Genomic DNA, 23,609 nt, shown 5'->3' with positions numbered 1-23,609 from the left:
GTCGTGTGGATAGAAGATGCTTCACCACCTATTCTTCATATACTTCGGGCGATAAGGCTATCTTGATTTAAATATTTATGAAAATCTTGTTTTTCAAAAAAAAAAAAAAAAAAAAAAAAAAAAAAACTAAACTTATCTTTTTGTTTTTGTTTTTTTTCCTCAAGTTGCATCTTATTAAATTAATATTTTGGGTAATTACACTCCTTCCCTTAAGATTGGGAGAATAACACTCTACCAAAACCTAAAGAGAAAAAATATTTCTCCTCTTGACAACCAATTGACCAAATTTTGTTAAATTAATATTAAAAATGTTGTTTACTAACCTGCCATTTGCTTAAGGGTGGGTTTCAAAAATCATCCTCAATTTCAAAATAAAAATCATTGTCTTTAATTTTTAATTAAAGCATATTTAAAATATTAAGTATGAATTTTACTTTTTTCTTTTTCTTTTTTCAACGGGTTATCGAGAAATTTGTCATTGCAAGTGTTTTGGTGCTTGAAAATTTTTGCAATTTCATTTAAAATTTATCAGTTTTTTTTCCTAACCCTACTTAAACTTTTGTAACGAAATTCTTATAAAAATTTAGAATATTTCATTACTAATATAGACAGAAAGGGAAGAGTGTTAATTTTTTTCAAATCTCAAGATAGTGCAGTATTTTTCCCTTCAGGTTTGGGGTGGATTGTTATTCGCCCAAACTTCAAGGAAGGGAGTGTAACTCCCTTTTAATATTTTATTAAGATATTAAGTTACAAAATTCTTGACTAAGGGATAAGATTTAACAATAATTTAATTTAAATAAAACTTTATCATCTAAGTATTAGAAATTTTTCAAAAAATAGTATTAGAAATTTAAATTCTATTAACTAATAATCTATTATCCAAAATTTCAAAAAATATATATATATATATATATTAATCCATGACTTTTCGATATAATTTCTTTTAAGTTTTAACCAATAAAGTCATTCTTATAATTAAATCCCACACAATTCACCCCATGTTGTTGTATTTTTTTTTTTTTTTTTTACTTTTTTCCCCAAGATGCAGCTTAAATATTATGTTTTAATCTAATCAATTCATTTTACTTATTTTTCTTTACTTCTGAATTTGTGTGCAGGATATTATGCCAAATGAAGTTTTCTATAAAGAAATAAAACAATGGGCACCCATTCAAGTTCTTGATTCTCTTATGTATGTTTTTATTTTTATTTTTTATATTCTCAAATTTTGAACTCTTTTGTTTATGTTTTGATTTTGGGTTTTGGGTTTTGGTTATTATATTTAATTTGTGAGTGCGTTGATTTTCTTTAATTAGACTATTACTAGGAAAAATTTTGTATTGAGGTACTATTTCATTTATTATTGTTTATGCTAGCTAGAGCATAGATTAAACATAACCCAAATAAGAATGATCAAACTTATTCAATATCTCATATTAAGAAATTAACACAAAGCACAAAGAGAATTTTCAAATATAAAATTAGATAAACACTGATAAAATCCAAACTCTTAAACAATTAGAACTTAAAGCAATTTTTTTATTAAAATTATTTACTTATTTTATAATTTATTATTACTATTTATTTAATAATTTTATTTTAATTATTTAAAAAAATATAGCTTACATATGAATCTACATCAAGCCATGCATGTATCACACACAAATAATACTAGTGTGTTTGTGTGTGTCTATATATGTGTGTATATATATATATATATATAAAATTCACTATTTCTAACTCAGCCACCTTACTTTCAAGTATAGAATGGGTGAAAAGAAAGAAAAAAATATAAAGAGATTATGATAGTTGTCATCGATAAGCTTGACCTTCATAACGGCCTATGGAGTTGTGACTTTCAAGTGAAGAAAAGAATGAAGAGTGTGCAGTGAGTTGTATAAGTGAACCTTTTCTTTTTCTTTTTCTTTTTTCCTTTTTTTTTTCTTGGGTAAAATATATTATGTTGTTTGTCTCCAGGATTGGACTCATGAACGAATTTAGTCTATGAATTTTAAAATAGTCAGTTTTAATCTTTATCACACTTAAAATGATCTTTTTCAGTCCTCCTGTTAGCATTTGTTATATGCTTAGACATGTCAGGGACTAAAAACAATCACGTTAAATTTGTTATAGACTAAAAGTGATATACTTTAAACTTTAGGGACTTAATATATATGATAATTTTGAGTTTGTTAGGAATTAAAAACAAACACTTTAAATTTGAGGGTAAAAAATCACTCATGAAATAAAATTTAAAGACCAATAATTTCTCAAGATTCAAGTGATAGCTTAATAGTAATGACATTCTTTGTAGCGTCTCATGTCTGTGGATGAAATCTCACCATCCACTCTCCAATTATATCACAAACAAACAGAATCAACAATTTCTTTTTAAAAAATTGTCATAGATGTTAAGCAATCATTAATCAATTATTAGGGGTAATTAATTATGGCCTTATGCACTAAAATTAAAAGTTTGGACGGGAAGATAACAAAAATAAATCATGGTAGCTAGAAAAGCCAAACTCCCACATGAAAAAAGGGGACAATATTCTGTACATGTCTAGAGCAGATTAGCTCTTTTAATTTGTATTTTTGCATGAGAGAATAGGGGCTCTTCGGAATGAAAGAGTGGACCTTTTAACTATAATTTCCAGCCGTTGAGTTGAAAGATCCAGTTGATGGGGTCATGGAATGGAAGTCCGGATGGGATGTGCAGAACATGCTCCACAACTGATGGTCTGTTTGGATGGAGGGGAGAGAAGGAGGGGAGTGGAGGAGAGTAAAGTAAATTTAGCACAAAATTAACCAACTACTTTACTCCCTAAAACTCAAAACTGTCTATAGGCATGTCCTGGATTGAGCTATGACCTAAAATTATTGCGCCAACCTATTGGGAAAGCTGTCATTCTTAGTATCTGTTTGGCAAAAATTATTTTTGCAACTTATTTTACTATTCAGTTTATTTTTACTTAATACCTATTCTCATGAGTGAGGGGTGTTAAATATCCTAGTTACACAAAATAAAAAGCCCTTGTCTTAAAACTTTTTTGAACTTATGTTTCTTTCTTTTTCTTGTGTGTGTGTGTGTTTTTTTTTTTTTTTTTTTTGGTTTCCTCAGCAGGGATATTGACTAACATAGAGTTTAGCCGGTTTAATTAGAATTTGGATTTCAACATAGATATGACCAATTACCAAACAAAGCAAGGCTTTCCTCTCATGTTACTATTTGCACATGCAGTAAACATCATCTCAAATTCTCTTCTTTTTTTTTCTTTTTTTGGTTATTTTAAAGATAGCACAGCTGGCCCACAAAACTACGCTCATAATCGAGGTGGTCCATATGGGCCAAGAGTAAATATGCAAAAAGCTAAAACTCAGAGTAGGATCTATATCGTCCCAAAGTCAAGCCCCCCTAACAAGGAGTCCCCCTTTGCCATGCTAGCGGCACTACCTTGTCTACCATCAATAATTAATGCACACATTTTCTTTCAAGTTTCAACCAAACATCGTAATTTGGGGTAGCTGGGTAGATAACCTTATTTTTCGTTAAATTGAACATACATTTTGGCTGGGCCATCTGATCATCTTGATCAGTAGAACACAACTGAGTCTGAGTTATAAAATAACGAATGAAGCTCATGCATGCATCCCAGATTTCAGCCAAGCAATTGTAGGAAGGCCCCGAGAATATGTTCCTTGAAGCTTGGACTTATGATGAATACTTTAGTCAAGGAACATGATCTCTCCACTTCATAGTTAATATTTACTTATTTATATAGTATGAAACATGAAATGAATCCTTTTTTTTTTTTTTTTTTAAGAATCGAAATGAATCCATTTCAAATGTAAAAGATCCAATGCTAGTGGTGTAGTACCTATCCCTCCGCAAGGTTTTGGTCCATTCAACTAGCGAAGGGATGTTTACAAGTAAAGCAAGGCTAGCTAGCTACTTTCTTTATGTAGTCCACCAAATACGTATACCAAATAATTATTTACTTTGCTTCGTAGATCCATCTACTTCTCTTTAAATCAGCATGCAGCAGCACAGTACTGCAGTTATTACTTACTAATTACAATCCAAGGTACATCCAGTCTCTAGTTTTGTAATGCAAAAAAGTCTCTATATTTTTGAGGATAAAAACTATTACACACATATTTTTTGAGCTGAAATTGTGAGTTAAACACAAGATTTCAAAACTGTCTTTCAACTCAGAATTTCAATCAAAAAAAGAGGTGCGTGACAGAGTATGTGAACAAACACTACCCATATTGTTAATTAGGACTGTCATTTTTTTCTTTTGGACGCATGAATAGACTCTAGAGGGCTTCCTTCTACATAAATGTCCAAATGACAATTTTGTCAACATTAATCGCAGTCAGCTATAAAACAATCAGGAATGGCCAAGAAGGGCCAACATAGTCACTGACTCACTGGCCTCTTGACTCCTTAAGACAGTCAGGCTGGTTTATGCAATTTCACTAGAGATCCAGGAAGTCACCATGCAACTAGCGAGGTCCACCGCTAGTGATCCCACATCTTTGTTCTCTTCATGTCCAAGTTCCCTGAAATCCCAAATAATATTATTGAGCTAGTTAGCTGTCCCATGGAAATAGCCACTGTTGCTACAGCATGCATGTTTGCTCTAATTGGTACGTACAACAGACAAGTTTGAACACTTGAGTATACCTTGACAAACATTGCACGGCGGGCCTGGGAATGCAAATTCTTCAATTGGCACTGCCAGTGGCTTTGAACCAATTAGGAGAAGAAGTATCATAGCTAGTTTTCACAACAAAACAATTTTGATATTGGCCTACGATTGACATTGAATCGAGGTTTTTGTATTCTAGTCCATGCGTCATTGCCTTGCTCGACAAAGTGTAGGGACTGAAAGCATTATTCAGATGAGTACAATCAACCCAATACCATCAACAGTGGCGAAGCTCATGATCAGCGAGGCACACAGGACACAGGAGTGCCAATGTGCCATGGCCCCAAGCGTTATACTTAGTTATAATTGGAGTTTTTTTACATTTGTTTACGTAATGATTTGGGACTAGTTAAAGCGCAAGCACACAAATAATAAAACAAAACAATCATACACGAAAATAACATTTAACAGGGTGCAGTAAACTCCAAACCCATGTTCACGGGCAATATAATATGCCAATATCTACCAAAATTTCCTATCAACAATATGGACTACAACCAGCCTTATAATCAAAACTCACAACCTAAACTCTCAAGTTCACACAAACAACATTCATAAACCTCATAAACACAAACTATTCAGAAATCACACACACACACACACAAACTCACAACCCTAAAGCTCCAATACACCTAATAACTCTCTTACACACAAAAATAAAGTAAAATAAAATATACACTCAAACTACTCTTAATTCAAAGAAACCTACTCTATATTCTTCGACGAGTCTTCTTCTCTCTTCATGTGGGAGTAACTTGGGCCAAAGCCCCCAATGGCTATTTAACTAGCTGTCCCAAAAGCTTGTATGGAGAAAATTGTGAAACCAAATACATATCCCAGTTGGCAAATTAAGGCAATTGTAGATGATGACAGTTTAGTGAATTCCCCTTCTAACATTCTGTTGGGTTCCTGTAAAAAAATATTGTTAAATGTTAGATCCACTTACTTCTTTAACAGCTTATTATACTTTTGGTATAATATATTGATAATTTATCATTAGGTTTTTTTCTCTCTTTTTTTGACCATCTTTAAGCTTTTTTTTGGATAATTGGTAACTTATTCGTTCTTAGCTAGGGAAGCAAACAAAACTACTCGTGAACTAGCTTCTTTTTTTTTTTTTTTTTTTTGAGAAACAGCTCGTGAATTAGCTAGGTGGGCATTAAACTCAAAAACTGATATGCTTTAATATGTTTCCTCCTGGGTTGGTTGATACTTTGAAGGAGGAAGTTTCTTTGTTATTTTTATTATTATTATTATTTTTCTTTTGTAGTTTGATTCTTGGATGAGTTTTCTGCTGTTCTTTTTTCTATTCTTCGTACATTTCAAAGTTGAGACTTTTCTTTTTCTCTCAGCGTATGAGGTGAACTTTTTCTTTTCTTTTTTACTTTCGGTTTTTATTAAGGTCTAGGTGGAGCAAATATTTGATCATCGTAATTAAGTATATACACACCTTTTGCACTGAAAATGTTTAAATCACTATTTCAATTCAATTTTTTAAACAAATTGTAACTTAAAGCCACGTATTCAGTGCAAAATGTGTGTACAATTGTATGTATAAAAATCAAGTGTAAAATAAATATTGTCCTTTGACAAATGTTAGAATTAATTATGACATAAAGTATTATTCAACTGTATGAAAAAATTGTACATAGAGAGGTTCTTTGAATTCTTTCACAAACACAACAAAATTTATAATATTTTCACAATAAAATTTTACAATATTTTCACAACAAACTAAGTTGTCAATTCAACATAGGTCAAATTAAAAAGAAAAAATATATATATACCTTAACCAACCACAACTTAAAACAATGGTGTTGTAAAAATGTTGTAAGATTTTACTATGTCCCTAAACTCTCGTCTCTTTTATAGGCACGGCATATGCTTTGGTCTTCAGATGTACAAGTAACTTGGAATGTTGTACCAGTAAAGATGGGATTGTTATGTGTAGGCTTGTACAAGTTACAACTAAAGCAATGAATGCTAACAGTTAAAAGTGACTATCTGCAACAAGATTGTGGAGGCACAAAACCGGATATTCCTCAAAGAAGTAGCAGATTGGCTAAATTCCACATGAAAAGTCGCATCTGAGAAAGAAATTGAACAACATTAAAACAAAGGCCATATACTTCACAGCTACCATTCAACATAATAAGGCCATGATAAGAAAGGAGGGGAATTTCATTCAAATGAGAAAAGGAGAAAAAGATAGCAGAATATATGGTACAAGACCAGAAAAACACAAAAAAATCCATAAGCAAATAGGTATAGAAAGAAAGAAATGGACCCTTAGAAAGGTAAAGATGAGTTCGGGGAAAGACAAATATAATTGAAGGGGAGCCACAATGTGTGGTTGGCTGGTAAAGTGGAAGAGTATGCTATGAATTTTGAATCCTAACATAGAAAGAGCCAAACCGTTTGTCAGTGACTACAAGGGCTTTGTTAATCTAAAGGATGACATAATTGGTCGACGACCATATCTTATAAAGCGAAAGTTATTAGTTCGAATCTTCTATTCTCTTCTTGCACAAAATTCACTCATCCCAAAAAGAAAAGAAAAAAAATTCCTGACAATGCTTCAAGTTAGTCTAATAAAAACCTTTGACAGCGATCTCTATATATTTTTCATTTGCATGTAAGTAGCTCTAACTTAGATAAGAATTATGTTCATCTTAGATGCAATGATCCATCCATCATGTGATCCCCCATAGTTGTGTGTGAGAGACTGCATGGTATCCCATGTTCGAACAAAGACTGCTTTAGAAGGTAGAAAAGAGCCAAAATACCACCAACAACTTAGAAAATGAAAAATTAGTGTAAGAGATATACAAAAATGAAATATTCATGAACATAAATGATGCTTTGAGCATTAACAAATAACAACCTATCATACTTCTCAAATAAAATAAAATAAAATAACAACCTATCATATAATAACTGATAAGGAAGTAAAAAAGATGATGGTGTTCTAAAATTTTGGAACAAATTCCAATTTTAGTTTGATGTATTTTTCAATAATAATTAAATTCAATGCAACTCTAATTCTACGGAATTGTTCCCAAATTTTACTCAAAATAATATGATAAGCACAAACTAATGTAGTAATTTAAGTCTTGAAAGTAGCCGTTCCATGCAAAGATGCTGAGGGGCACAATTGTACCTAAGCCAAACCCTTTTCTTTCCACACACTTAATTGAGTAATCAATGAGGAACTTCATCAAATAATCTCTTCATATAGTTGGGTTGGTCTAAAATAACTAGGATAAGGTAGTCCTCTCAACCAATTTGAAAGAATATTCTCCAACCCATTAGGTATAATTTATAAGATTATTGTCGTGTGTTATATAAACAAATTATGTGACTTATTAAAAATGTCATATGAATCACCATACACTTTTGATAGGATAGTCACTCCACAAGAATAAGTGCTTGCGGGGTGTGGAGGATAAGGCTGGAGTTTAAGTTTCCAGGAGAAGGATTCACACACATATATACTTAGATTAGGCTAGAGTAGAATTTCTATCTTGTATAAAATATAAAATTAAATAAAAATAAAAATAAAAATGTCATGTGACTAAAAATCCACATAGATAATTCTTTCAACCATCACATAGTGAGTTTAAGGAAAATTCATCAAAACTAGTTTGAAAGTAAACTTTTTCCAATAACTAGACTCATTCTCATGTTATTATTTGAATTTAAAGGACAATACAATTACTCAAGTAAGTATTACAAGTTTGAAAGTTTGGAAATAATTATCTCTTCCCTTGAATGTTCTAAAAGTTAAAGGAGAATAGGGGAGGGAAATTGTCATATAAATTGACAAGCATAAGTGTTTGCAAGGTGTGGGGGACAAAGGTCGGGGTTCAAGTTTTCGAAAGGGAGCTTCACACACAAATATACTTAGATTAGATTAAAGTAGAATTTCTATCTTATATTTAAAAAAAAAAAAAAGGTCATGTAACTAAAAACCACATAGATAATTCTTTCAATCATCACATAGTGAGTTGAAGGAAAATTCATCCAAGCTAATTTGAAAGTAAACTTTTTCCAATAACTAGACTCATTCTCATGTTATTATTTGAATTTAAAGTACAATGCAATTACTCAAGTATGTATTACAAGTTTGAAAGTTTGGAAATAAATATCTCTTCCCTTGAATGTTCAAAAAGTTAATGGAGAATAGGGGAGGGAAATTGTCATATAAATTGACAAGCATAAGTGTTTGCAAGGTGTGGGGGACAAAGGCCAGGGTTCAAGTTTTTGAGAGGGAACTTCACACAAATATACTTAGATCAGATTAAAGTAGAATTTATATCTTGTATTAAAAAAAAATGTCATGTAACTAAAAAACCACATAGATAATTCTTTCAATCGTCACATAGTGAATTGAAGGAAATTCATCAAAGCTAATTTGAAAGTAAACTTTTTCCAATAACTAGACTCATTATCATGTTATTATTTGAATTTAAAGTACAATGCAATTACTCAAGTATGTATTACAAGTTTGAAAGTTTGGAAATAAATATCTCTTCCCTTGAATGTTCAAAAAGTTAAAGGAGAATAGGGGAGGGAATTTTCATATAAATTGACAATTATGACCCTTTTTGTTAATTTTAAATAAATATAGTATATAAATTTATATCAAATTAATATGATATTTGAAGATGATTTTCAGGAATCCTAAAAGATTACCCTAAATCTAACAACTATTTAATACAATTTTAATATAATATGCACACATAGCCTATCAAACACTATCCAGAAACTAGTGGGTTCTAGTTAGCTCAACTAGTAAAATTTCTAATGGTTGTATAAGAGATCTGGGATTCAATCTCGCCTACATTAAAAATTGATTGGTATTTTGATTTGATGATAAAGAGTTATGTTCGACGCCATAAGTTGAAACTCTCTTAAAAAAAAAAAAAAAGGTAAAAAGTCTGGTACATAAAAATGGGACCGGCTCACCTCCCGTTAAGAACCCTCCCATTGCCTCCCATTTTTAAATAGATTTGAGACACTTGTCAAATAGGAAATCTAATGGTCAAAAATAAAACCATGTCAACCCCACTTTATTTATCACACATTCTCCTCTGTTTTGTCTCAAACTTCCTCTCTTTGCAACATCACCACTGCCAAATCGAAGATCTATTAGAACACACAGTGGACAGAAGAAAGCTTCAGTTGCTGGCGGAGGCACAAGTCCACAAGGCCATGGAGCAAAGTACAAGTACCTTTCTCTGTCTCTTTTGATGGAGAATGGATTTACTAAATTTTAATGATTCAAAAAAGTCAAATCTATAAACAACATGAGCTGATTTTATTTCAAATTCTATAAAGCCCAAACATTAATAAAATTCCAGCAAACCTATGAAAGTGAAGCTTATAAAACAAGATTGAGATCAAAGATCTCTAGGTCAAGTTCCATCTGTTAGCTTCTGGGTTTTTTAAGGAGAGGTAAATGGCAATGGAAAGATCTCCACCAGATCATGTCTTCTTATGCTCTTTGCTGCTAAAGGGTCCCCTTTCCGGTGATGGTGCGGCAACAATGATGTTGCAGAGGGAAAAAATTTGAGACAAAAGAAGAGTAGATGTGTGATAAATAAGGTGGGGTGACGTGGTTTTGTTTTTGCCCATTAGATTTATCATTTGATAGGTGTCTCAAATCTATTTAAAAACAGGAGGTAATGGGAGGGTTCTTAACGGGAGGTGAGCCGGTCCCAAAATGCCCATAAAAATATCAAGGTGCATTGCAAGTTTGCAACAAGTTCAGCTCACATAGGGTGGAGAGGAGACAATCCTTGTAGTAAAACTGTAAAAGCGCCAATATTGGGCCGCCAAAAAAAAAAAAATTACAAGTAAAAAAGTAATACGGGCCAATCCAGAAAGTCAATTCCTTTCCAGGGGGAGATGCTCAACCATTGTATCCGAATTCCCCTAACACAGGCCCATTGGGCTAAATCATACCTCTAATGTTAAATAAAAATTAAAAAAAAAAAAAAAAAAAAAAAGGACTACAACCCCATGCTTGATTTTGAAGTCATGAGTCATGCACTTTGTGTTGGTTTTGCATAATTTATTCTAATCGATTTTTTTTTCCCTTGAATAAATAATTTTTTGAAAAAAAAACTACAACTCCATACTTGGTTTTGAAGTCATGACTCTTGCACTTTGTGTTGGGTTTGCATAATTTATTCTAATCGATTTATATTTTTTCCCCTGAATAAATTATTATTTTTTTAAAAAAATACTACAACTACATACTTGGTTTTGAAGTCATGACTCATGCACTCTGTCAGGGACGGGCGCAGGATTTTAAGTTGGGGGGGTTGGAGATCCAAATACGCATCCATATTGGGACATCCACATTTTCTAGAATTGGAACATCCACATTTTTTAGAATTGGAATAACAACATTAGTTGTTGGCAATTCCACGTTGACTTCGGAAGAATTGAAGTTGAACATTTTCTTTTGAAAAAATCAAGCATTGTAGTTGATTTTTTTTATGATCTACAAATAAAATAAGAATCATATAAGAATCACCATTATTTTCTTAAATTTGTGTGACAATTTTTTATATTATATGATTTTTTTTTTCTTTTTGTCTTTGGTCTGCCTTTATTTATGTCTTTGTGTTGTCTCCCTCTTTCTAACACTGACCCACTAACCCAATGAATCCCACTGGCCACTACCAACACTAATTGACCTTACAGATAAAAAAAAGGTAAAGTTAAAGACTTTAACTTTACCTTTTGTCCTTTGCCCAGCAGATTGTCCCTATTATGCCCAACTACCAGTCAACAAAGATAAAACTAATTTCTACAACTACAAACTCTACTCTTTCTCTCTATCTCTCTTATCTCTATAGAGAGTCACAAACACAGAGTCAAAGAGTCACAAAGCCAAAAAAAAAAAAAAAAAACCCCACAGGCAACAGCCGCAACACAGATTCAGTTCACAATCAGTCAATCACCAACATCAGTTCAGTTCATCAGTAAAAACACAAACATGAAAACCACCAGTCCACAAGGCACAAGCACAGTTTTTGTGAATCTTAGATTCTCAGATCAGATCACAAACATTTTATACTTATTAAGTTTTGAAGGAAAAGATAAGAGTAAATACCTGTGAACAGCGGGCCGGCGGCGGCAAGTGGGTTTGAAGTGGGCGGCGGCAAGTGGGTCTCGCCAGCATGGGTCTCTAGTAGCAAGATCAATTGATCAAGATGGGTCTCGCAAGCGTCACGGTGCACAGCGTAGGCGTCAGCGGCAGCGACGGCGTCACGGGGTGTCTCTTTGTCTCGCCTCTCTATCTCTAATCTCTGTCTTGCCTCTCGCCTCTCAGCTCTCAAGTCTCCTTTCTTTTCTTTTTGTTTCTTTTTTTTCCTTCGTTTTTGCTTTGGCTTTCTCCGTTTGGTTTGGTTTTGGATTGAGAGCTGAGTTTTATTTTTTTATTTTTAGATTTACATGGGTCATCAGTTATGGGCTGGCCGGATGATGGGCAGGCCGTAGGGGTCCATATTTTTGGGAGGCCAGGGAGGGGGCCCGAGCTAAAACAAAGGTTTTTAGCTGCTAAATTTTTTTTTTTTTTTGGGCCCGGGGGGCCCGGGCCCCCTTTGCCACCCTCCTGGGTCTGTCCCTACACTCTGTGTTAGGTTTGCATAATTTATTCTAATCGATTTGTTTTTATAAGAATATAAACTTAAGAAAAGTATAATAGTGTGTGTATATATATATTTATTTAAAGGTGAAGCCTTAAAAATGATATATAAACAAATAAGTAAATTAAGCGGGAAAAAAGAAAAAAGAAAAAAGCTAAGCCAAATCAAAGGTATAAAACTATAAACACTTATTCCTAGAGAGAGAGAGAGAGAGAGAGAGAGAGCTTGGTGAGATTGTGTTTGACATTAGTCATTTTTTTAGTGAAGGCATTTTCTGAGGTGTATATCCTATCATGCGCCTATATTATGCAAGGGAATGAATGAGACAAGAACTTGCTAAAAAAAAGAATCAATAGTGAGATGTTTTAAATAATGTGGTCTCTAAAAATAATAACAATAATATTGGTAATCCCCTTTTACGATAAGCTTCACTGTCACTCGTCTCATGTGAGAGTAAAAATTGTAAGGTTGAATTTAATCAACCATTTTGTTGGCTTTATTCCTTACCAATTTGCTTGTATTTTAGCACTTAGAAACCCTGTATTTATGTGGGATTCATGTAAGGGTAATGAGTAAGAAACTGTGAAGAAATGTTCAAGAAAGTGCAAGAATGCAGGGCTTCGTAGCTAGGACTCGCGAGTGACTGGCGATTGGCAAGCCGCCAAATTCAGCACACGAGTAAAGTGTGCGAGAAGATGAACAGTCGCGCTAGCTGGAGTACTACAGGACAAAAAGTCCAACCTGGCTGTTCTGTTAGCTCGCGACTTGAACTCGCGACTCAGCCAAGTCGCGAGGCCAAGCCGTCAACCAGCTCTGTTTTGAAAAACCTTACTCTTCGCATTCCTATCTTACCCTAGTATAAATACCATTTAAACCCACGAAATGTAGAGTGCTTCTAGAGAGAATTTTGAGAGAGAAACCCTAGAGAAAAATAAGATTGCCTCATCCATAATCTTCACAAAGAGACTCTTCAAATTCCTCTACTCTCACCCTCTCTATTGACACATCCTTGAGAGGTTCTTGACCAAATCCTTTTTCTCACTATACCCACGTCTATGAGAAGGTCTTTTGGTGCTAAGGGAAGCAATTTGAAAGGGACCAATAGTAATTGGTTGATGCTATGGGTTATAGCAGAATTCGGTAAGCTAGAGAAAAAAAAAGTTCGGCGCAACCTCGTTGGAGCAAGAAGCTTCGAGGGCTTAGGTATCTGGGTAGATTATGCTTGGAGGGTCTATTGCTGTTCATGTATCACAACTACATAGTTCTAGTGGATTATTGACCGTTTGGAGGACGGTGGAGCGGTTTTACGCCGAGGGCTTCAGTTTCCTCTTCGATAACACATCGCCATGTTGTCTTTGTGTTTGCATCTCTCTTCCCTTAATCTTTACCTTTTAATTTCTGTTGTGGATGTGATTTTAATCAGTTCAGATTGTTTATCAATTCTGTTATAAGCTTGTTATCATTTTCCGCACATACATTGTTTGATATAAAGCTTGAAATGGTAATTTGTTGTTTGAGGGTCTAAACATTCATAGTGCTTTCAACGCTATTTGAACTTTCAAAAATATTATTTTAAAAGACTTGCTTTCAATTTCATTGCACAATTATCATTATTTTTTAATTTCAAATTCCAATTTATCCCCAGATTTGTTTGATTGAGAAAATTAAAGAATACTGATACAGTAAATTTCATGGTATTCTTCGTACCATTAAAACAATAGATTATAATTGGTGTATAATAATAAATAGTAAAAATTACACTTTACCCTTTAACTATATTTCTTTTATATTTATTCTCTAAGTTATGAAAATGCACACTTAAACTCTAAACTATAAAAATGCACGTGCATAGCCTAAATTATTACCCACGTAATATTTTATACCTTACCCCATTAATAATAGTTTAGAAAAGTAAGTGTATATTCCCATAATTTAAAAATATAAAGTATAATTTTTCCTAATAAAAAAAATGTCCGAACCTTATTATTATTATTATTTTTAGAATCAAGCAATGTCTAAAGCATATTAGACTAATCATAATCTCTCACCAAATGAGGAAAAAAAAAAAAAAAAAAAAAAAAAATTTTTTTTGAGAACAAGTCATTGTTAGGTGTGTAACAAGTAACAATCATTACATATCATTTTAGCCAAGTTAATATCATTCACGGTAATTCGAAAACTATTTGAACATTAGTCATAGATTAATATCCTTTACCATGACAAAATTCTTAAGCACATTACAGAAATATCATTTTCTGTTTAGAAAGCTACAAGTCATGACTCAGAACATGTGAGACTGAGAAATCCATTTTTATAGGCCAATAAAACTCGAAGTCAGCACAAAAGACAACTTTGGTCCATCATGACCATGAACAAACGAAAAAAGGCAATTGGTTTTACTAGCAAAATCATTCGGATGGCCCAAAAATATTCGTTTGTGTGTTTTCGGCTCTATCGGTTGCCACGACTGCCACGTTTATTATCCACTTTCAAATTTTGGACCAAACCTCCATGTCCCATGTGAAAACTCCTCCACCTCACCTATCACTTCCCAAATAATTTAAAACCCAGTACGTATCTGATCTGATCCCCTTCTTTTGGTACTTGCAATCTTACTTCAATGGCATCCTTGTCTAGAATTGTTCTCAAGGACTGTAAGTTAGGGACATATGACGCTGTGTACAGACCAAGCTCTTCTTTTCCTGCTAGGAAGCTGCAAACTTATCTGGGTATGTTTTATTATTATTTTTGCTTGTTTACTATTGTTTGCTTCATTGTACTATTGCTTATTTGCTTGGGTGGCACATGGGTTTCCAATTTTTTTGATTTGTTGTTTGGAAAATTTGGCATTTTGGGGAGTGAAAATTGCCTTCTTTTGAGCTTTTCCGTTTGTTGTTAGTTGTGGCACATAGTTGCTCTGAGTACCATCTAAAATTCTTGTTTTTGTTGTTTTAATGATTTGAGATTTTAGATGTAAGAGATGGGTTTCCTGTAGCTAAGAATGGAAGATGTTGCACAATCCGGAACAGGCCATGGAGTCCAATAGTTGCTCTTACACCCTCTTCTTTGATCGTTCAGACTTCAAGGTATCCATTAAAACCACGAGCGTGTTTGTGCGTGCGTGTGTTGGTGGGTTCAATCAAATTGATGCTTGCATCAAGGAAATGAGCATATACATGTTAAATGTAGTAATTACAAATGTATGATTAATATCGCATGCTGAAGTGGAAGAACCTAGTTAATCGATTTGGGAATCAAAATCTTATCTTTCTTCACTAAAAGTAAGATAGGGATAAGTTGTATTCTAGCACAAGAATGGTCTAATTTCATGAGCAATAAGATTTATGAAGTACAGAAAGAGTTAGATCATGACTTCCACTTGTATGGCTATACCAACAAGATAGTTGAATATGGACCAAGACCTGCAGCAAGGAGGCTCATTGGGAAAAGAAAGATTACTAGAGACCCCAGAATAATGACAAAGAATCATGCTCCTACCTTTCTTCCTATTTCATACTGCGTTTTATGTGGCAATTATGGAGTACTCGTACTCCATGAGCATTAGCAGTATGAAGATAACTCTAATCCACTAGATTATGATAACTACATGGATATAAACTAATAGACAAACAGACATACCAAGTAAGACAGCTCTCAAGGATAGACAGACCCAGGGACGGAGTTATTCTTGAACGTGGGGGGCAGTAGCCCCCCTCAGATTTTTTTTTTTAAATTTTTAGTATGTATATAATATATCATTTTTAGCAATTTATTTCAATAAAATTGAATTTTGCCCCACAATAATATTATTAATATTTTTAAAAACTAAAAAAATAACCCAGTAGCAAAAATTAAGCCCAAACAAACAAGCAAAAAAAATAAAAATAAAAATAATAATCAAAGCCGATTAAACACCCAATGGCAAGGCAAACGTAATAAAAGGGAAAAAGAAGGGAATTTCTAAGCCACTCAAAAAAAAAAAAACAAATAAATAAACCTAACTTAGGGCAGAACGTAGACTGAGGGGTTGGGCAGCGGCAAGCACCAAAAGCAAAGGCAGACAAGCACAGTAGCACACCACGCCTGACGCCACCAGCCACCACCAGTCCCCCGCAGACCGCCCTGCCCTTGTCAGAACAAGCCTGGTAATTTATATCCAATCTCTTTTATTTTTTTGGATGAGAATATTGTATCATCTCAATCTCTTTTTTTTTTTTTTTTTTTTTTTTTTTTTTTTTTTATATATATATCTAATATAAAAGTGTATATATACATATAATTAAAAAGGAAATGCGAGACATGAGTTTTCTGGCCAAAATGGGCTTTTACCCATGAGGGGCCAGAATATCGGGCGGCCTCGGCCCACTCCAAGCTAAGCCCAAAGGGCCCACGCCGAGGATGCATGAGGGGTTCGAGGATGAAAGCACGTGGACCGACCCTCGAGGAACATATCCGAGGAAGGGCCCATCCTCGTGCATCCGAGACCTCAGAAGAACACGAGCACCTCCCCACCAAAGGGGACTTCTTGAATATCCGAGGAGGAAAGGGTCCAGTGCCACGTGTCGGCGACGGGAGCACGGCGAAGGAGCAAGCCTTAGGCGAGCTGTCACCTCTGCATTGAATGCGCTCATCTAACCCCCCTGGCCGTATTAATGGGGATGTAACCCCTTGACAGGGGAACACTGATCATTGTGAGCCATTCGAGTACAGATAAGGCCTCTGATGGGACAGACGGTCAGAAGGGATGCCAATGGATGATCAACAGAAGGAAGGAGGGGATAGGAGGAAGGGAACCATATAAGAAAGACGAGCAAAGCAGTTTGAGGGGGAGAATTTTTCATTACTCAGGAAGAGGACATAGAATGACTTGGAGGTCATGTTAGTTTCAGGGGGGGAACTTCCTCGGACGAGGGTCGAGGAGCTGCCCTTAGTTGTAAGTTGGGCTCACTCCCCTTTAATGGAAAAAGGTGGCTTGTGCTCCGTTGTTAGTCTGTGAGGGCCTAACCCTTCGACCCGCTCTCTAAAAATGTATTGTTGGGGAACCTACCTAAACCGAGTCCCTACAACCCATTTCTCACAAATTTTCCAGCAAAATGCCTCATGTCTAAAATTAATAAGGGAATGCCTTTATTTTTAAACTCGATTTTCTAAAAATCAAGTTCTAAATGTAAAGCTTGATTTTTGGAATATCGAGTTATAATGAACGTGAACTTAGGAAATTTTTTTATTTTGGAACTCGAGTACCTTGTAAAGTACTCGAGTTCCACTTGAATTTTTTCAAGGCACTCGAGTACTTCACATGGTACTTTACATGAAACTTGAGTTCCAACAATTTTTTTTTTTTTAATTTTTAATTTTTAATTTTTTAGTTTGCTATAACTCGATTGTCCAAAAATTGAGTTTTAAATTAGAAAATCGAGTTTCAAAACAGGAGCATTTCCCTAAATAGTTTCAGATATGGGGCATTTTGCTAAAAAGTTTTGGCGAAAGGGACAAATGCCCATTTTCTCCCAGTTTTCTTAAATTTGACGTATGAATGTGTATTGTACGCATAACATACACGTTTTAACTAACTATGCCTATTAGATTGTGACCCAACCCAACAAATTGGGAGTCCAATATCATATTAATATCATAAATTCATGTTTAATGCTAAATCCGTAGTCCCAACAACTTTAGAAATGTAACTTGTATTTGTTTATTAAAATTTATTAAGGGATTACGAGTGTGAGAGAGAAGAAAAAAAATACAAAGCATAAGTCCACAATAGAAAGTCTCGAGTGACTACATTTTTTACTATTCAACTCTATGTGTTATAGTGAATTCAAATCCAACATGAGATATGATATAATAGCTAAACCTAGACCAATCACATGGTTGTAGTACTTGAATTGCAGGTAAAATTATGATTACTTACTCTAAAAACACAAGAGGTAGCAAACACAAGAGGTAGCCTACAATGAATTTGGATCTCTTGAGTCATAATATATCAAACACCCCCTTAAATAAAAAATTGAAACTTGATTTTTGAATGTCAAACCGTTAAGGAAAATGCTTGATGTAGAATGGAATGTGCAAACAGGTGTTGACGATATTAGAAGGTGGTTAGAGGATTACTACTATAATTGGATGATGGTTGCACCAAGACGAAAGAGTGTTTCAAAGGCATGGATTTTTAGACTCTACTACTTAATGGCAATGAGAACACTTGTAGGGTGGCACTTCTAGTAGGGAGGTCAAAGCCTTTAAGAATGAGAGAGATATTAGAGAAAAATAGAAAGTATAGACAAAATTAACGTGGTTTGGATTGATGGCATATATTTACAACAAAAAGTCTTACGCAACTATGTCTTTATTAATAAACTTCGTGTATGTTAAAGGATCCAATGAAAGGTATTATATAGTAGCTATCCCAACCCTAGACTAATCTTAGAGTCGTAATACTAGCAAAACAAATTGGATTAAGATGGTCATGGACAAATAATGTGTTTGCACTGTTGGAATTTTTGTGTGTTGTGGGTTAGCATAGTTATTGTTTTATTTATTTAATAAAACATGGATTAGTTAGAGTGTATTTTACTGAGCATTTGCTAGACCTAATATAGAAATCACCATATATTGTTAATATTGAGCCCATTTTAGTGCACCTTATTATTAATAGTATAGATTTATTATTGTGTAATTTATTTAGTAAAAGGCAGCCTTTATTGGGACAAGTTTACATTTTTATATTCTCACACATTGGAGAGGTCCCTACCCTCTACTTGCTAAAGTATTGGTTTGGCCCACTAAAACCAATACAATTTGATACTCTCATAAACCGATATATATAGTTAGTGGCTTGGCTAGTGGGTATGAGTCTGACCTGAATGTGGAATGATAGGGAGAGAGATGAGTAAGTCAAGAGGTGTAGTTCACCTTCCTTACACGCACTTCGTTCTACTCACCATGACTGTGGCTTCCTCTTTTTTGTTCTCATGGACTTTCACCTTCACAATCAGGTATGCCCATGCTTGTCTACTCATTATATTTGTGTCAAATGTATGCTTGTGATTCTAGATAGTTTTAAGATTCTTTTATTCACTCTAGTTTTGTGGATCTTAGTTCAAGCTTTTCCAACATGGACCTCTTAGGCCATAATATCTCTATCATGTTTATAGAATTGTCACAATTTTAAGTAAATGAAAATCAAACAAAATTTAGTACTAAGAGTAAAGATTAAAGACTCATTATTGGTCCATGTACTTGTAGGCTATAACTCATTATTAAAGTTCTAGGCCAATACGAATTGAGTTGAGTTAAATATTAAAAAGTTTAGGATTAATTTATTTAATTTATGTTGAACACAAGCTACTTGATTATCTTATTCTTTTCTCACATATATTACACAACACGAATAAATTTTTATACAATGTCACTAATCTATGTTAATAATTAATAATTAATAACAAATTTATAATTGATATTATATTATTTGAATTACTTAGATAGAATGATTTTCGTATATCAACTAAAACAAATAGATTTTCACTAACTTTGTATTGGTAAAAATTATATATAATAATTAGATAGAAAGATTTTCATTTGTGAACTTATAAAAATAGATTCACCAACTATGTATTAGTAAATTATATTTTATACTCCAAAATATAGTAGTTATATTTTCAATAAATTAAAAATGATTTTTGATAACTTTTGAAGTCAATGTCAAATCTATATAAGTATATTTACACACACACATATATAATGTTATATATATATATATATATATTTAAATAGATTCTCATACTCATAAGTTTGTTTACAAGCACATTATTATATTTGAAAGTCAAACCTAAATCCGTGCTTGAGTTTAGCTCATTTAGGGTCCGTTTGGATTGAACTTATTTTGCTGAAACTGAAAATTGCAAACACTGTAACAAAATAATTTTTAAATGTGTGAATAGTATCGTGAGACCCATTTTTAATGAAAAAGTTGTTTAAAAGTAGAATTTGTGGGTTCGTGAACAGTGCACGGGTGCATTGTTTACTGTGGAAAAGTCAACAAATGCGGGCTTAAAAAAAAAAGAAAAAAAAAGAAAGGAAAATGCCGAAAATGAAAACACAGACACACAGACTGAAACCAAATGGGTACTTGCTAAATAAACAAACAAACAAGGTTTTTTCCCCCTCAAATTGAGGTTGAAATGTTCATAAATAGCTTGATTCATTTACAATTCCATTTCTTGCCTTTTTTTATTTAGCATGTTGGAGGTCTGTTGGTTACTTGATCTACACAACCTCCCTATAAAGTAAAATTTTGGAGAAATTACATTTTAAATGCTATAGTTTATAGGACGTTTCAAATTAAAACTTATGAAGTTATGAGTTACAAATCAAAGTATCAAACACTGTAAACTGTAGTTTAAGCGAAAGTTAAAAATCCTAAAGTTTTGTAAGTTATAAAATTAAACCTGGAACTTTTATATTCGTTTTAATTCAAACCCTCAGCGTTGGGATTAATTATAAATAGAGAGAAGACAAATATTGAATTGAAACAAATGAAAACAAATAAAAGTTTAAGATTTAAGTTATAGCTTATTAAAATACAAGGATTAATTTGTAACTAATTACTATGAAATTATAGAGTTTAACTCGAAACACTGCCTAAATTATAAGGTTTATACTATAAAATTTTTCCCAAACTTTTAACTGTCTAGGCTAGTGTTGCAACTGGTTCTTGACATGGCATAATATTGGAAAAAGAAAAGCTCTGTACTTTGAAGTACATGGATACAGGAACAGTACTACTGTCGTGCTCTGCCTTAATTTTGGCTCCTTTAGAGTTTTTGAAGGAAGGGTCAATTACTAGAGGAGTTAGGAATTGAAGTCGGATAGTTAATTGGAATGCTAAAATGTGCAGAAGAGGCTGGGGCCTATATTTGTAAAGCCGTTTTAAGAGTGGACGTGACATCAATGAGTGGGGAAGGCCTATGCATTTGTCAGGGTTGCATGATAGTATGGTACAAATGCATTGTCAGGGTCATATGATATATAACAAAGGCAGTGTTAGGCCGTCGGCACACACAGATAAAGGGTGCTGCAGAAAAAAAAGTTATCACTGTGGGTTTCATTGAAGAATCCACTATCCACTAACCAAAAGAATGGGGTATCATATGACATACGAGATCATGCATATTGTTAGAAAGACGTCTCAGAAGACTGCACATTATGGAATCTACACAACAGCATCCNCAGTCTACATTAATGACTTTGTATTACTACGAATATTTTATGAAGGGGTTGCATGTATAATAAAGTCTTGGGATATAATTTATAGATAAGACCTAGAGTGCAACTATATTTATATAGTGATATTAAATATAGTTAATGGTAACTTTGGACTTGTCAAGAGTTGACAGAAAAGCCCAAGGCCCATTGGAGCTAGTGTATTATTGGTCCCTTTTGATCCCACTCCAAGCCACACACTTAAGCCCAATTGGGAAGGCCCAAAAGGCCAGCCCAATTAGATAAATTGGTTAGACACAAAGGGAAAAACCTTTAGAATTTCAGAGGTAAGAAACACTATTGTGAAGTGGTGTGTATGTGAGTTTTTGTCACTCACTAGTCATCCCTTTGTTACCAATTGAGAGACCACACATCTTGGGCGTTAGTGGAATTGGAGTGAAGATTAAAAGTAGTCCCAAGTGCTTCAATCTTCGTTTTTGAAATTCACCGCTTCAAGGTACGATCTCTTGTTCTTAAATTCTAAAATTTACTTAGTACGTGTTATCAATATCGAATGAAGTAGATCTGTTTAAAACTTATTTTCCGCTGCACTCATCTCTAATTTCCATCAGTAAGAGCCAAGGAAAAGAAAACAATGTATTTAAATGGCACAGTAAATCCCAAGATTCACCTCTCCTTGAAGTTTTAATTATGTCCATAGAAACCAATAAAGCGCCAAACAACACCATCTTGGTTAACCAGGGTATTAATGTGATTTGGAGAGGAGGTTTGGGCATCAATATCCAAACTATCCCACCATAATAGAGCCAATCTACCACCCAACCCAATTCTTGGGATTGTAAAACCTATATTCAATCGTAATTTCTTCATTAATGTAGTTAACCCATCTCTATCCAGATGAGTTTCAAGTAAAAAAAATAAAAAAGAACTTTGGGACCTTCTTCACTCGCCAAACAGCGAAGTTCTTTAACTGCCTCTCAGGTTAGATGGTGTTGAGGTTGCCTGGATCTATTGAAGTTAGTAAAATTCTATCTGACTTCAATAGATCCAGGCAACCTCAATACCATCTTGGTTAACCAGGTATTAATGTAATGGACCCAAGCCCTTGACAGTTAAGGCTTAGGATTTTTATGTTGGAGGTAGGGGGTGACAGGGACCCCCACAAACAGGTTTCAAAATATTTTATGTCCTTCCTAATGACTTGCTTTTTACATGAAGGTAAATAAGAGGTGGTAGGGGTTATGGGAGGATGTTTTCTAGGATGAGGTTAGCTAGCTAAGACCTCACTAGAAGACTGCAAGTTGGGATTTCATAGAATCCATTTCCAAGATCGTGGGGATGTTGTGTTAATCCCTAATAAATTCTCAAGTAAATTCGCAATTACCTCCATCTTTAGATCAGTATTTGAAAAAAGTTCATTTAGGCTATGTTTGATAATTGTTTTTTTCCTCAATTGGTTTAAGGATTTTAAATACTTTGAAGCTGTAGGGTTAGGATTTGTGGCCCAAGCCCAAAACAATGAATTTGTAGAGTATGGGTGAAAGAGCTAGGTTGATTATGGGATCAATAACAACGAATCACAGCCTTCAAGCACAAACCAACATGAATTTACACGTAAAGAATGGATATCCGAAGAGCTATATTATTGATTATGTGGTGAATATAGATCTTAGGGTTACAGCAAATCTCTTATTCTTTTCTCCCTCCCCTTCGTTAGGAGCTTCTTTCCTTTATATAACCTCACTTCTCCTCATCTCCATCGTCCACTTGTACCTCATCCGTGAGTCTACTTGAGTATATGTCATGTCAAGCATCTCCTTTAGCTCTGTGTGAGTGGTGGTAGGTGAGGATACACTGTTCATGGGTCTTCTCCACATAAATGCGGCCAGAAAAGTTGCTGCAGAGTATTAAATACGGTGGTAGCAGCTTTCCCTTAGATATTTCTTCATCCTTATCATCTCCAAGTGTATTCAGAGTTTATCTTGATCAGGAGGAGTCCTCG

At 33.9% G+C, this 23,609-nt stretch overlaps 1 long non-coding RNA gene across 1 annotated transcript; it reads right to left on the bottom strand.

The window, feature by feature from the left end:
- Window positions 1-5,125: 5,125 nt before the first annotated feature.
- Window positions 5,126-12,274, bottom strand: LOC136070194 (uncharacterized). Its single transcript, XR_010631483.1, has 3 exons — window positions 11,845-12,274; window positions 6,506-6,805; window positions 5,126-5,627 (listed from the first exon to the last, which is right to left on the bottom strand). It is a non-coding gene; the product is annotated as an uncharacterized LOC136070194 (long non-coding RNA).
- Between the last annotated feature and the right edge of the window lie 11,335 nt (window positions 12,275-23,609).

Source organism: Quercus suber, unplaced genomic scaffold, assembly GCF_002906115.3.
Source record: "Quercus suber isolate HL8 unplaced genomic scaffold, Cork oak 2.0 scaffold_217, whole genome shotgun sequence".
Classification (NCBI taxonomy): Eukaryota; Viridiplantae; Streptophyta; class Magnoliopsida; order Fagales; family Fagaceae; genus Quercus; species Quercus suber.
The sequence above is the reverse complement of the archived record's forward strand: the minus strand, read 5'-3'. Positions and strand labels throughout refer to the sequence as shown.